Genomic DNA, 11,456 nt, shown 5'->3' on the forward strand with positions numbered 1-11,456 from the left:
TTATGGAGTGGTCGTGTTTTTCATGGAGGAGGCTTGCACCCCTTGCTGTTTTGTGTTGCACTATCACAGCGCTACATTGATCTTTTAACCACCTTCTTGCTCCCAGTGTTGAAGATCAATTCGGGGGTGGTGATTGCACCTTTCAACACGATCGAGCACCTATTCATAATGCACGACCTGTGGGGGAGTGGTTACACAACAATAACATCCCTCTAAAGGACTGGCCTGCACAGAGTCTTGACCTTGATCCTATAGAACACCTTTGGGATATTTTGGAATGCCACCTTCGTGCCAGGCCTCACCGACCAACATCAATACCTCTCCTCAGTGCAGCACACCATGAAGAATGGGCTGTCATTCCCGAACAAACCTTCCAGCACCTGATTGAACGTATGCATGCAATAGTGGAAGCTGTGATCAAGGCTAAAGGTGGGCCAACACTGTACTGAATTCCAGCATTACCTATGGAGGGCACCACGAACTTGTAAGTAATTTTCAGCCAGGATTACAGATACTTTTGATCACATAGTGTATGTTTCGTAGGGGGAAATTTTCAAGCTTTTACTTGAATATACAGTGCTATTACAAATGATTGAAGCGATTTCATAAATTCACTGTAGCTCCATTCATTGGCATATGGTCACGACACACTACAGATACGTAGAAAAACTCATAAAGTTTTGTTCGGCTGAAGCCGCACTTCAGGTTTCTGCCGCCAAAGCGCTCGAGAGCGCAGTGAGACAAAATGGCGACAGGAGCCGAGAAAGCGTATGTCGTGCTTGAAATGCACTCACATCAGTCACTCATAACAGTGCAACGACACTTCAGGACGAAGTTCAACAAAGATCCACCAACTGCTAACTCCATTCGGCGATGGTATGCGCAGTTTAAAGCTTCTGGATGCCTCTGTAAGGGGAAATCAACGGGTCGGCCTGCAGTGAGCGAAGAAATGGTTGAACGCGTGCAGGCAAGTTTCACGCGTAGCCCGTGGAAGTCAACGAATAAAGCAAGCAGGGAGCTAAACGTACCACAGCCGACGGTTTGGAAAATATTACGGGAAAGGCTAAATCAGAAGCCATACCGTTTACAATTGCTACAAGCCCTGACACCCGATAACAAAGTCAAACGCTTTTAATTTTCGGCGCGGTTGCAACAGCTCATGGAAGAGGATGCGTTCAGTGCGAAACTCGTTTTCAGTGATGAAGCAACACTTTTTCTTAATGGTGAGGTGAACAGACACAATGTGCGAATCCGGGCGGCAGAGAATCCTCACGCATTCGTGCAGCAAATTCGCAATTCACCAAAAGTTAACATGTTTTGTGCAATCTCACGGTTTAAAGTTTACGGCTCCTTTTTCTTCTGCAAAAAAAAAAAAAAAAAACGTTACAGACACGTGTATCTGGACATGCTGGAAAATTGGCTCATGCCACAACTGGAGACCGACAGCGCCGACTTCAACAGGATGGTGCTCCACTGCACTTCAATCATGATGTTCGGCATTTCTTAACCAGGAGATCGGAAAACCGATGGATCGGTCGTGGTGGAGATTATGATCAGCAATTCATGTCATGGCCTCCACGCTTGCAGGTCTTCAGCTGGCCGAGACCTAAACAACACACGGCGATCACTGGCACCCACCAACACAAGAAGCTCTCATGAGTAAACACAGCAGACTGCACCCTGCCATCCAATGAGCTCTCGCTTGGCAATAATTATGTCGCAAATGGCGGTGTTTTGGCTTCAGTGGGGTGCACATTACAAGGCGCCTGGCTCGGAGCTGTTCTTGAGGCAACTGGTTTCTAACAGTTCGTTGTGTCACTATAGTGCCAACTGCTGCTTACACTCCTGGGGCAGACACAATACGCTGCGCCATAACCATACGCCAAACACGATGGTCGTCCCTCTTGAAAGTGCCAATGTGCCTGTCTGGAGCTCATTTTTCTTGTGACTACATTTTCGTGACCACTGCTGACAGCAATAATGTACAGTGAGTACTTTCCAGCTAAGTCTTTTTGCAGTATCACAGACAGAACATCCAGCTTTGCGTAGCCCTATAATACAGCCTCATTGAAACTCAGTGAGACATTGATAATGGCATCTTTGTCTCCTTAAAGGCATTGCTGTTGGCCGCTGCGGCCGAGCGGTTCCAGGCGCTTTAAGTCCGGAACCGCGCTGCTGCTACGGTCGCAGGTTCGAATCCTGCCTCGGGAATGGATGTGTGTGATGTCCTTAGGTTAGTTAGATTTAAGTAGTTCTGAGTCTAGGGGACTGATGACCTGAGATGTTCAAGTCCTATAGTGCTTACAGCCATTTGAACCATTTTTGAAAGGCATTCTTGACTAACATCAATTAAGCACACCCCATAGCAGAGGTAACTGAAGCTACTAGCACCGCCCTTATGCGACTGTGACACAATCTGAAAAGACATCATCTTTCAGACATAGAAACACACCTGTCGTCTTTCGTTTATAATGCACAACTCCTTCTTGGTGTTGGTATTTTCTTTCCTGTCTGTGTATTGGTGATCCTTCTACTTCACTATATTATCTGCTTTCCGTATACAGAAACATATGAGCTAACATGTACCAAATGCAAACTCATAGCTACTCCAAGTTTTCAATGCAAACTTTTGGAAATTCTTGCAGTAGGTTAGTTAATTCTGAACTAGCACAATAACTACGATCATGAGTGAAATCAACCATTATACTCTGCAAACGACTGTGAGATGCATGGCTGGGGGTACATCCCATTGTACCTGTTATTAGGGCTTTTTCCTGCTCGATTTGCGCATGGGGTGCGGGAAGCAGGATTGTTTGAATGCGTGCAGCAATTATTCTAATCTTATCCTCACTATGACCCTATGAGCAATACGTAGCGAGCTGTATTATTTCCCTACAGTAATCATTTAAAGCCGGTTTCCTATCTCAACATCCTAGTTTAAACCTCACCATGTCGTGGCAGCATCGTATCTTGTTCAGTAACATCCATTCTCTAGCTACCAACAACCATCTCCTCATGCACACCCTTCTTACCCACTACGTGGATGCCTTCCTCCTCAATAAAACTTTTCTCCAGCCCTCGCATGTCATAAGCATTTCGCCCTACCTCATTCACTGCTCCGATAATCCCTTCCTGATTGATCGTGGCAGAGTTGCCATCAGCCACCTATGCCACATCCCTGTTTGGCTCCAAACCGTCCTTCGTGACCCCACTGAACATCTTATCCTCAGCCTCTTTTTCCCTGGTCTCACCATAACCTGTGCCACCATCTATGTCCGTGCTACTGGTCCCATTCCATTTAACATCCTTTCCCACATTGACTGCACCTTCTCCTCCTACATGATTGCCGCCAACCTAGACATACACAGTCATACCACCGCCGAGCTAGGATGGTGGCTTCAGTTCCTCGCCTCACTTCAAGGTGATTTCCTTCCCGTCCCCCACCACAACTTCCCTGAATCCAATACCATTCCCAACGTAGTCCTGGCCTCCTCCAACTGCCTTGGACGCATTACAGCGGACGTTCTCGACCATATTGGTAGCGTCCATCTCCCTGTCCTCCTTACCGTGACAGATGGCTGAAACCCACACCTCGGTCCATGCACCGACCCTCCCCAAAAGTTCGTACATGACTAGTCCCGTGCTAAATAGAATGCCGACCAGGCGACCCTAGATACCTGGTTTGATGACCACCCTCTGGCCTTCCAGCATCCTGATGATGTCACCCATGCCACCTGCTCTCTCCACCAAACCCTGTCTGAGGCTGTTGAAGCTCATTTCCCCACTACCTTCATTCACCTGCACTGCCCCAATTAACCCCCACAGGCCATCCTTCTCCTTCATGAATCCTACCATCTCTACCACGACTTTCTCCACACATGGGACTGGGACACACTCCATCGCCACTGGCAACTCTAGGGTGGGATCCGAAATTTGCTCGCTGCCAAAAAATGCTGGGCTGGCACCAGCACCCACCTAAGTGATACTCTCCCTATCACATCATCCAAGTACTGGTCAGCCTTCCATCGCCTTACTTGATCTAATCCGTCCCCGCAGTATCCCCTCCTCCATGATGATCAACCTTTTCCTGACAACCTCAGTAAGACCAATCATTTTGCTTCCTACCTGTCCAATATCCTTACTATTTCTGATGATCCCATGTTTGATTACTCCCTCTTCCCAGATGTCTGTGATTCTACTGACACCTCTGGTCCCCCGCATGCCCTTAGCTTCCAGTATTTGGACCACATCCCACACACACCTCTTAACATTCCCATCACCAAACAAGAAACCGTAGCCACACTTCACACTAAACGTTACACCATTCCTGGTTACAACTCTGTCACCTACCACTATCTCTGTGAGGCACCCATATCGTTCCTCACCATTCTGGCTGTGCTCTATAATGTGGTCCTCATGACCGGATACTACTGCGTCCTGTGTAAAACCTCATGGATCCTGATGTTCGTCAATCCTACCAAACCACCCACTGATGGCTCCTCCTACCATCCCCTAACTCTTCAGCAATGTCCTGGTCCATCTTCACCTGAAGAATTCACCAGCACTTCCACCTGCACTGTCTCCTTCCCTCTATCCAATGTGGCTTCCAACCCTCCGTTTCTGTTGATGACCTCCTCCTCCATCTCACCCACCTCCTGTCCGGCCAACTAAATTCCCATTACTCCATGTCCCTTGATGTCGAACATGTGTACAACCATGTCTGGCATTTGCACCTCCTCTCCGGCCAACTAAATTCCCATCGCTCCACCATCTTCATGTCCCTTGACCTAAAAATGGTGTACTACCATGTCTGGCATTTCGGTCTCCTTTTCAAGCTCCAAACCTTCGCCCTTTCCATCAGTTATGCCTGTCTGGTCGCCTCCTTCCTCTCCCATCACCCTCCTATGTTACCATCCACAATACTGACTCCTACATATTCTACCCCTTCGCCAGTGTGACCCAGGGCTCCATCATCTCCCCTCTTCTTTACCTCCTCTATAAGGCGAATGTGCAATCACCCCACCCCATCCAACTCCTCCAATTTGCTGATGAGACTGCCTTACTTGCCCACGGCCTCACCCTCCAACGCTCCCAATGCCTTCTTCAATCCCACCTTGACCAATTCACCACTTGATGCAACCTGTGGTTGCTCATGATCAATCCTTCCAAAACCCAGGCAATCATGGTCGGGAACACCACCCCTATCTTCCGTCATGAGATTTTTACCTAACCATATATGGCCACCCCATCAACCTCACCCCCCCCCACTCTCAAGTACCGTGGTGTCACCCTCAACTGCCGCCTTTCCCGGACCCCCATCTCTGGGCAGTCAAAGCTGAGGCCCGTACCTGCCTCTGTCTCCTTAAATTCTCCAGCCAAACATGGGGTTTCGACTTCTCCACTCTCTTCCACACTTATCAATTCCTCATCTGCCCCATCCTCTGCTATGCCTATCCCACCTGGGTTTCCGCCCCTCCCACATACTATAAGTCCATCCAAATCCTTGAATGACATGTGCTCTGCCCGGCCTATTGCATCCGCCTCCCATCCCCCATGTGGATCCTTTATGACTTGATTCCCTTCCCGCACCTTCTCCTTTTCCTCAAACAAATTCTTTACACCCCCTGCGGACTCAATCCTTCACACCCACTTGTCTCTCGCATCTGCGCCCATCCTGGCCCACTGCCGTGCCTGTATTCTTGCATCCAGCCTGCTCTCCATCTTCACACTCTCCATACTCTCGCCCAAGGTGGTTTCTGCCGACTCCACCTCCCTGTGATATCCTTGTTCCCCCATCTAGCCCTCCTACCAGCTCTAACCCCCTCTCCCTCTCCCCCTTTTTTCCTCCTGGTCTCCCTCTCTTCTCCCCCCCTTCCTTTCTCCCCTCTCCCCTCTCCCTTGTCCCCCTCTTCCTTCACTTCTCCTCCCCGGGCTTCCAATACCTACCCTTACCCTCACCCCACCCTTCTTTCTCTCACTGGCTCCTTCCCCTTCTCCTTCCTTTCCTCATGCCTTTTCCTTACACTCAGTGGCAGCCCCCCCCCCCCCCCTTCTTCAGTGTGTTGGTTACATTTTCGCTGATGATCCTCACCACAGTGGTTCAGTGCACCACTGTTTCTTCAACAGTGTTTTTCGGTGTCCTTCTACGTTTGTGTCTCCAACTGGATGTCTACATTTCTTGTAACTGTTGACCTCATTTGTGTATACCAAGCCTACAGTCGAACGACTTCATTTCTCTCGTGTTACGTATTGTCACCATGTTTTTCCCTACATATATTTTCTATTGTTTTCTATTGTATCTAATGTTGTACCATTTTGCTGAAAAACCGCATATGTAGGCCGCTGCAGGCCCACCTCGTGTGAGGAATGAAATAAGAGTAAAGGAACAAAAAAGGAAAAAAGTTATTGAGGTGTAATGAAAGTTTTGGATATGACCTCATCCTCTTCCCCCACCTCCTCCTTCTCCTCCGACATTTACACATCCTTTACACTGTCCACAGGCTTGTTCCTTCTCACCCCCTGGTTTCCTCCTTCCTCTCCACCCCTCGCCCATTGCCGCGACTTTATCGCTATATCCCTCCCTCTCTTTATCACCACACCATCTCCTTCATCAGGGCAATTTCTAGCACCTCCCCCTCCCAGATTTTGAACTTTGCTGTGACATCTACGTTGTCCGTCGATACATTTATAATCCAGCGTGTTGTTTTGTTTTCTGTGCACTAATTTGTTACGGTTTTTATCTCCATTTTTCAGTCGCCCCCCTTTCGTCTGTTCTCTTCCATGATGTTCCCCCTTATTATATGTATGTACGCCATATTCTCTCCTTTATGTTATTTTAAATGTCTTCTGTTGTATGAATAATGTCTTTCGGCTGAAGAGCAGCGCAAATGCTGCTGCCAGCCCGCCCCAGATGGGGCATTGAAATACAATAAAGAAAAAAAAAACAATAGTTTTGGACAGCTCAGTGTAATTTTGTGGTCTGGGCGTATTGGTGCAGAGAAGAACTTGGTGCGCATGAATAAATAGAAACTGGAGAATCGCCATAGGTAGAAACGCAGTTGACGAATTCACGGGTTGCATCCTTCAGCACTGTAATAAGGCTATTATGAGATCCGTTACATTAAATATTACACTTTAATTAATTGCAAGTAGCAACTAACAGGTGCTGGCAGCTATGTGTGCCACCCGCTGCTTCTGCCCAGGTGACTTGTCTCAGTCCAACCGAAATACCATGTTATCGCCTGTAAAATGAGCAAACTGATTGTTTCATTGCTGTGTCTCTCAAGTCGTTACGCGGTTTTCAAAGGAATGATAAGTAAATGTAAAGCAAACTGAAAGCAGGCAATGAAAAGTCCATTGTCCCTTTGTCAGAACCGTTCCATAGCCCTAAATTTTCCGTCATGTTGTTGATAAAGATTCGGTTAAGTGTTTTAGGGTTGATGATAGGGAAACGAAAACAGTGGGATGTACAGGTATACTAGTTAAAAGCTGACGTCGGGAATTCTTTTAACCCTTCTAATACCGAGTATTTTTTGTTGCACTGAGTACCATTGGGGTCTTTAGTGACCCCAACGGAATTTATTTTTTATTAAAGATAGTTTTAATAATGGTAGAATAATATCACATTCCTTATTTTTTCCACAATCTAAAACTTGATGTCAGTAACATTACATTAAATTAAAATGCATATTTTTAAATTATTTATTTCCATATAATTTACAAACGATTCTCATGAAACTACAAACATTTTGGTTTAAATTCCGAATTGACATATCTGACCTATTAAACTTACAGCAATAAATTGCAGAGTGGTTTTTACACACAGAAAATCCGCATTTTGAACATTTATCGGTGAATTTTCTATCCTCAGACCTTATACAAAACGGACTCCTTCCTCTTTTTTATTGTCTGTACTGTTGATGGAAGTACTGGGGAAATAATTTTGTCTGGCTTTGTTCCGACGAGCTGCTTTCCTAATTCTATGAGAATTGCCCGTCTCTTGTAGTTGGTCCTTTCTAAGATGTAGCCTTATGATAAATGCATTCAGTGCACTGATATCAATCATGTTGTAAAATAATACCATTGACGACCTTCTGCTCATCCTCTTTGTAGTGTACGTTCTAAGCAGCTTGTCCATAGTACATCTACATCTACATCCATACTCCGCAAGCCACCTGACGGTGTGTGGCGGAGGGATCTACTCCTGATTTTGTTTTTATTATAATCCAGAATCATTACTGGCTTGCATTCTTCACGATCGTCCACTTCCTTCCTTGAATGCATTATACTGAGCAAAGTTACAACTTTCCCTTTTTCGGACAGTATGAAACAAATGAAGGATGCTCTTGGAATCCAAAAATAGATGAATATTTGACTCGACCTTTGGTCTGAGTGAAAGCTTGTGGTAGTTCTCCTTTATTTTTTCTAATTGTTCCTAAGAGTGTGAGATTGATTTTCAGAAGTTCTCTCGCTAGTGAAAAAATTGTCAGTTGTTACATTTTTGCCGCTGTTTTCTAAGCCTTTCACCATATCTAAATCAGCTCTCTTGCCTTGACCAACTTCACGAGACTCATTTTCTTGTCGACCAGTGTAAACTTGGAGATTGAGAGTGTAAGACGTAGCACTATCACATACAACCCATAATTTCAACCCATATTTTCCTGGCTTTGAAGAAATATATTGCCGAAATGGACATCTCCCACGAAATACCACAAGTTGTTCATCAATTGTTACGTTGCCATGAGGAACATATGCTTCTTGAAATGTGTGTACCCACGTTTCAAATATTTCTCTAATGGGAGCCAGCTTGTCAGGAGCACGGTTGTGACGTCTCACATCTGCGTCATCAAATTGGATGCACCTTGAAATTTGCATAAAGCGATTTCTAGCCATTGCTTCACTAAAAATGGGTCTACCATCCTCGTTGTTCCACAGATGTGTAACTGCTTCATTATGGGCCTTGTAAGCACCTGCTAGGATCAACACACCGATAAAGCACTTCAGTTCAATGGCATCTGCTGCTTTCCATTTACTACCGTAAACAAGACTACCCTCTTTGTTAGTCCACTTTAGAATTACACGTTTCTGCTAAGAAACAACTGAAAAGCTGATTCTATGGAGTCTACATTTTTCACTGCGAATTTTGTTGGACCTAACTTTACTCGCATTATGTTCAATCTCTCTCCTCTTCCACAAGCTCTTCTCAACTCGAGTTTGTGCCACAATTCTTCTTTGTTTTCAGACCTACACAAAATAAAAATAAAAAATACAAAGGGTATATCTTGGCGCTAGACCCTGACGCACATTTACAAAAATACGATGTGTACTTACATATAACAATCAGAAATATGTGCTACTTCCTGTTCAGGCTGAACATCTGTGCTGTCCAACACCTGTGACTGTGGAAATGTGCACTGTAACTATCGTTATATCGTGTGTTTACAAACGGAATGCGAAGAAGAATGCACGACTTCTTCATTAAAATATGATCTTATGTTAGCTAAACTATATGTAGAGAAGCTTGAATCAGTGATAGATAGTGTACAGAAGCTGGAAGAAGTGATACACCATTCAAAGGGTAGTGAAACGGTTGTAAACGAACAAAACGGTAACTTTATTAGGCCTAAAAAGTTTTGTCGTGTTAATCGTAACGAAAACAACTTTCGTCTCCCACAAGCAAATAAGTTTGAATTATTAACGTGTGATGAATATGAAATATGTGAAAAGAGCCAAAGAAAGGAAGTACTTTCATCAAATGCAGCGACCACAAATCATTGTGTGAAAAAGAAAGAGGAAATAAACAACTCAGTTAGGCCTACATTTTGTAGCTCCAAAACAATTACAAAAATCGAAATATATTCAGACAGCCAAGGGCGAAACATAGCTACTGACTTCCGTAATAAAAGCAATGTGAACTTAACTTCCATGGTGAAACCAGGTGCGAAATTCTGCACAGTAACTGCAATAAGCCACGAAAAAATTCCCACATTAAGCAACAAAGATTTTGCCGTTTTCCTGGCGGGAACAAACGACGTCGCAAGAAACGAAAAACAAGATCTGTTGCTTTCACTAAAAAGGCGACTGTATGAACTAAGATGTACTAACGTCATTGTATTTTCAGTACCACATCGTCATGACCTAGAGGAATGGTCCTGCGTTAACAAAGAAGTGGAAAGTGCAAATAGTGAGATGAAACAGATATGCAAACGATTCGAAAATGTGACTTTCATTGATATAAGCAAACTAGGAAGGAGATTCCATACTAGACATGGTTTCCACTTAAATAGATTAGGAAAAAATTTCGTAATTGCAAAAATAATAGAAATAGTAAATGCCAACACGAAACTAAGTTGTGACACTTCAAACGTAATTCCCCTCAAGGACAAGACCCACAGACTACTTGGTGAACATGAAAATGAAGCATCAGCACTACAAGACAAGTGTGATGTTCTGACATTGCAAGAAAACACACCAAGTGTTAGTAGTTCACAAGGAAGCATATCAAAAACAACAGAACCAACACCTGAAGTATCAGAAACAGATACACCATCATCATCACCAACAGCAGCAACAACAACAACAGAAACGGCAGCATCAATGACACCGGGAGCTACACCAGCAGCAGCAGCAAGCAACTTACCATATCCCAGTGAACGACCTATAAGGCGCAGAAAACCTGCCCTTCTGGAGGATTTTTGGTACCTCGCCAGGGCAAGGAACGGAGTATGACACCACAAAATACCTTATTTAAGTCAGTAAAGCAGAGAAATCTACAACAAGGTATTTACAACTTTAAAATAATCCACCAGAATGTACAGGGCTTGAGCAAGAAATATGAACAATTAGACGTGTTTGTAAATGAAACTATGCCTGATGTGCTTGGTATTAGTGAACACTGGCTATCTGATGCCAAATTAGAACTTTTTAAACCTCTAAACATGGTACTAGCTAATAAGTTTTGCAGATCTACTATCAGAGGTGGGGGTGTATCAATGTATGTTAAGAGCACATTTGATTTTAATTCTGTAAATGTAAGTAAATATTCATTAGAAGGGACAATTGAATTATGTGCAGCATGTATAAAGATACCAAATGACAAAATTTATGTTATATGTTTATATAGACCACCAGGTGGAAACTTCGAAGTTTTCTTAACAATGTTTTGTGACATGATAGAGAATGTTTTTATATCACACCTGAACAAGTTAGTAATTATAGGAGATTTCAACATAAATGTATTAGCAGATAAGTTACACACTAGACTATTCAAGAATACTCTGCTTGAATATAATGTAAGATACCTGATAAACACTGCAACCAGGGAGACTGAGACATGCCAGTCTGCAATAGATAACATAATTACTGGTATTCATCTTTACGATCTTACATCTTCTGTTATTATAAGTGCTTTGTCAGACCACCATGCAGTAGAACTCAGTGTGCACATAAAAAAGGTT

This window comes from Schistocerca nitens, chromosome 11 (genome assembly GCF_023898315.1).
Source record: "Schistocerca nitens isolate TAMUIC-IGC-003100 chromosome 11, iqSchNite1.1, whole genome shotgun sequence".
In the NCBI taxonomy this organism is placed as follows: domain Eukaryota; kingdom Metazoa; phylum Arthropoda; class Insecta; order Orthoptera; family Acrididae; genus Schistocerca; species Schistocerca nitens.